The following is a 5,652-nucleotide window of genomic DNA, read 5'->3' as shown; positions in this document are numbered from 1 at the left end:
CTTTCGTTTCGCACCTGCTGGTTGAAAAATGTTATTCATGTTTTTGTATGCGGGGCGCTGTCCTCAGATAATCGCATGGTGTGCTTTCGCCGTAAAGCCTTTTTGAAATCTGACACAGCGGCTGGATTAACAAGAAGTTATGCTTTATTTTGATGTATAATACATCAATGTTCAATGTTCATCAATGTTCATCAATGTATGTTCATGAATGTTAAATATTTATATTTCTGTAATTTGATCTTCGTGCTCTGCAATTTCACCGGATGTTGGCCAGGTGGGACGCTACCGTCCAAAATTGAATCTAGCATCCTACACTCATGCTGCCAAACATACCCTCGTAAAACTGACCATCATACCGATCCTCGACTTCGGCGATGTCTTTTACAAAATAGCCTCCAACACTCCACTCAACAAATTGGATGCAGTCTATGACAGCGCCATCCATTTTGTCACCAAAGCCCCATATACTACCCACCACTGCAACCTGTATGCTCTCGTTGGCTGGCCCTTGCTTCATACTCGTCGCCAAACCCACTGGCTCCAGGTCATCTACAAGACCCTGCTAGGTAAAGCCCCACCTTATCTCAGCTCACTGGTCACCATAGCAGCACCCACCAGTTGCACGCGCTCCAGCAGGTATATCTCACTGTTCACCCCCAAAGCCAATTCTTCCTTTGGCCGCCTCTCCTTCCAGTTCTCTGCTGCCAATGACTGGAACGAACTGCAAAAATCTCTGAAGCTGGAGACTCTTACCTCCCTCACTAGCTTTAAGCACCAGCTGTCAGAGCAGCTTATAGATGAATACACCTGTACATAGCTCATCTGTAAATAGCCCATGCAATCTACCTCATCCTCATGCTGTATTTATTTATTTATTTATCTTGCTCCTTTGCACCCCAGTATCTCAACTTGCACATTCATCTTCAACACATAGTATAGTTAAACGGGTGTCCTGACTCTCTGAGGTCATTAAAGATCCCATGGCACTTATCGTAAGAGTAGGGGTGTTAACCCCGGTGTCCTGGCTAAATTCCCAATCTGGCCCTCAAACCATCATGGTCACCTAATAATCCCCAGTTTACAATTGGCTCATTCATCCCCCTCCTCTCCCCTGTAACTATTCCCCAGGTCGTTGCTGCAAATGAGAACGTGTTCTCAGTCAACTTACCTGGTAAAATAACGGTAAAATAAATAAATAAATAAAAACATCTTACCATTCCAGTGTTTAATTGCTATATTGTAATTACTTTGCCACCATGGCCTATTTATTGCCATACCTCTCTTATCCTACCTCACTTGCACATGCTGTATATAGATTTTTCTACTGTATTATTGATTGTATGTTTGTTTATTCCAAGTGTAATTCTGTGTTGTTGTATGTGTCGAACTGCTTTGCCTTATCTTGGCCAGGTCGCAGTTGCAAATGAGCACTTGTTCTCAAATAGCCTATCTGGTTAAATAAAGGTGAACATTTTTTTAATTTTAAATACCCTCACTACTGTCACTACTATCACTATTTTCACTACTCTCAAAACTCTCACAACTCTCACTTCGATCCCTTCTATCACTACTCTCACTACTCTCATTACCATCACTACTCTCACTTCTCTCACTACTCTCCCCACCCGCACTACTCTCACTACTCTCACTACTATTATTACTCTAATTTCTCTCACTAATATCACTACCCTCACTACTCTCTCTACTCACACTACTATTATTACTCTCACCACTCTCACTACTATCTCTACTCTCACAAATATCACTACTCACTCTACCGTCACTACTATCACCACCTTCACTACTCTCACTACTATCACTAAATAACGTATCTCACTACTATCACTACTCAATACTTCCATTACTATCACTACTCACAATATTCTCACTACTATCACTCCTCTCACCACTCTCACCATTCTCACCACTCTCACTACTATCACTACTCTCACCACTCTCAATATACTCACTACTCTCACTACTATCATTACTCTCATTTCTCTCAATAATATCATCACTCACTACTATCATTACTCTCACCACTCTTACCAATAACACATCTCTCACTACTCTAACTACTCTCACTATTCTCACGTCTATCACTACTAATACTTCTCTCACTTTCCTCACTACTCTCATCACTCTCATTACTCTCACTAATATCCTTAATCTCACCACTTGCGCTACTCTCACCACCCTAACCACTATAACTACTATGACTACTCTCACAACTATAACTACTCCTCTCAGTACTATCCTACTCTCACTACTATCACTAGTCTTACCTATCTTACCATTCTAACTACTTTCTCTACTCTCACTACTCTCACCATCCTCACTACTCTCATTTCTATCTTTACTCAAATTCCTCTCAGTAACATCACTACTCTCACTATTCTCAGCTACTCCCACCACTCTCATCACTATCACAAATATCACCACTCTCACTACCATCAGAACTCTCACCACCCTCACTGCTCTCAATACGATCACTACTATCATTACTCTCATCTCTCTCACATTTCCCACTCCAATCATTACTCTCATTACTCTCACTAATATCACTACTCTCACTACTATCATTAATATCACTACTCTCACAACTCTCACTGCTCCTCACACTATTATCACTACTCTCACTGCTATCAACACTCTCACTACTCTCACTACTCTCACCACTTTCATTACTCTCAATTCTATCACTAATATCACTACTATCATTACTCTCATTACTCTCACTAATAGCACTACTCTCACTACTCTTACTACTCTCACCACCCTCACTACTCTCACCGCTCTCACTACTATCATTATTGTACTCTCACTAGCATCACTACTCTCACTACTATCTTCACTCTCATCTATCTCACTACTCTCACTACAATCAATACTCTCATTACGCTCACTAATATCACTAATATCATTACTCGCACTATCAATACTCTCACTTCTCTCAATACTCTCACTACTTTCACTACTCTCACTTCTATCACTACTCTCACTACTATCATTACTCTCACCACTCTCACTACTCTCACTAATATCACTACTCTCACTACTATCACTACTATCACTAATATCACTACTCTCACAACTCTCACTGCTCCTCTCACTACTATCACTACTCTCACTGCTATCAACACTCTCACTACCCTAACTACTATCACTACTATCACTACCTTTACAACTCTCACTAATATCACTACTCTCAGTAATATCTTAACTCTCACCACTCTCACTACTCTCACTACACTCACTACTTTCACTACTCTCACTTCTATCACTACTCTCACAACTATCACTACTTTCACTACTATCACTGTCACCATAACTGTCACCACCCTCACCACTCTCACTACTATTACATTATAACTACTCTCAATGCTATTGCTACTCTCAGTACTCTCACTACTCTCCCCACTCTCATTACTCTCATTACTCTCACTGGTCTCTCTACTATAACTGTTCTCACTGCACTCACTACCATCACTACTCTCACTACTATCACTACCTTTACAACTCTCACTAATATCACTAGTCTCACTAATATCACTACTCTCACTACCCTCACTACTTTCACCACTCTCACTTCTATCACTACTCTCACTCCTATCACTACTATCACTACTATCACTACCCTCACAACTATCACTACCCTCACAACTCTCACTACTATCACTACTATCACTAGTTTCATTACTTTCACAACTCTCACTACTCCTCTCACTACTATCACTACTCTCACTTCTATCACTACTCTCACCAATCTCACCATTATCACTACTATCACTACTCTCACAACTCCCACTTCTCCTCTCACTGCATTCACTACTCTCACTGCTATCGCTACTCTCACTACTCTCACCACCCTCACTACTCTCACTACTCTCGCTACTCTCATTTATCTCATTACTCTTACCACTCTCACTACTATCACACCTGTCACTTCTCTCACTACTAGCACTACTATCACTGCTCTCACTACTATTACTACTTTCACTATCTCACTACTCTCACTACTATCACTACTATCAACACCCTCACTACTCTCACTACTCTCACCACTCTCATTACTCTCACTGCTATCACTATTATTACTACTTTCACTACTAGCACTACCTTTGCAACTCTCACTAATATCACCACCTCACTACTCTCACCACTCTCACTAATATCACCACTCTCACTACTACCATTACTCTCACTACTATCATTACTCTCACTACTCTCACTTCTATCACTACTCTCACTACTTTCATTACTGGTGGGAGGAGTGATAAGTCCTGCTGGATTGAAGTAGGACAGAACAATGGAAACTCTGTTTCTCTGTTTTCATCACTCGATATTGCCTCGTCTCCTCTCCCCGCCCAGCCTCCATACTCTAGCCCTCAACACTTTGCTTTCAAAGAGGATAAAAAACATAATTGTAAGTAAATCAGACTGGGCTTTTAATTAAATCTTGTGCAGGCTAATTAGGGAAATTATCTATAAAGCAAATGCAATCTTTACAGATGTTCTGGCTGAGCCTTTGTGTTAGTGAGAGAGAGAGAGTGTGTGAAAGTGGAGGAGAAGAGGCGGGGAGCAAAGGGGAGAGGAGGGTGAATCTAAGGGCTTGGTCATCCATTGCTTCAATGTAATTTCCTCCCATAGTCCAGTATAGCCATTTTCATTAAAGGCTGAATTGAAAGTGTAATGCAATTAAGGGACAGGCTGTTTCTCAGCACTCACTATGTAGCCTGAGGTCTCTCTCTCTATATATTTGTGTGTGTGTGTATTTGTGTGTGTGTGTGTGTGTGTGTGTGTGTGTGTGTGTGTGTGTGTGTGTGTGTGTGTGTGTGTGTGTGTGTGTGTGTGTGTGTGTGTGTGTGTGTGTGTGTGTGTGTGTGTGTGTGTGTGTGTGTGTGTGTGTGTGTGTGTGTGTGTGTGTGTGCGCGCGTGTGTGTGTTGGGGTGAAAGGCTATCACCTCTCTCTCACTCCCGGTGCCCATGTGCCATCCCAGAAGATTCCCTTGGCCTGTGTTGTTTGGTAGGTGGACAGCTCTGCCAGAGGCAGATGGTGTGATACAGAGTCCAACAGAGTTAGAGCAGTGAGAGTAGAGATATTGTGATAATAGTGATAGTGTGAGAGTAGTGAGAATAGTGATAGTAGTGATAGTAGTGAGAGTTGAGAGAGTAGTGAGAGTAATGATAGTAGTGAGAATAGTGAGAGCAGTGAGAGCAGTGATAGTAGTGAGAGTAATGATAGTAGTGAGAGTAGTGAGAGTAATGGTTGTAGTGAGAGTAGTGAGAGTAATGAAAGTAGTGAGAGAAGTGAGAGAAGTGAGAGTAGTGAGGGTGGTGGGAGTGGTGGAAGTAGTGAGAGTGGTGAGAGTTATGAGAGTAGTGATATTAGTGAGAGGAATGAGAGTAATGATAGATGTGAGAGTAGTGAGGGTGTTGAGAGTAGTGATAGTAATGCTAGTAGTAAGAGTAGCGAGTGTAGTGAGGGTGTTGAGAGTAGTGAAAGTAGTGAGAGTAGTGAGAGTGATGAAGGTAGTGATGGTAGTGAAAGTAGTGAGCATAGTGATAGTGGTGAGAGTAGCGAGAATAATGAGAGTAGTGAGTGTAGTGATAGTAGTGAGAGTAGTGATATTAGTGAGAGTAGTGATAGTT

The sequence above is a fragment of the Salvelinus fontinalis genome, chromosome 6 (genome assembly GCF_029448725.1).
Source record: "Salvelinus fontinalis isolate EN_2023a chromosome 6, ASM2944872v1, whole genome shotgun sequence".
Classification (NCBI taxonomy): Eukaryota; Metazoa; Chordata; class Actinopteri; order Salmoniformes; family Salmonidae; genus Salvelinus; species Salvelinus fontinalis.
This window is presented reverse-complemented; position numbering follows the sequence as displayed.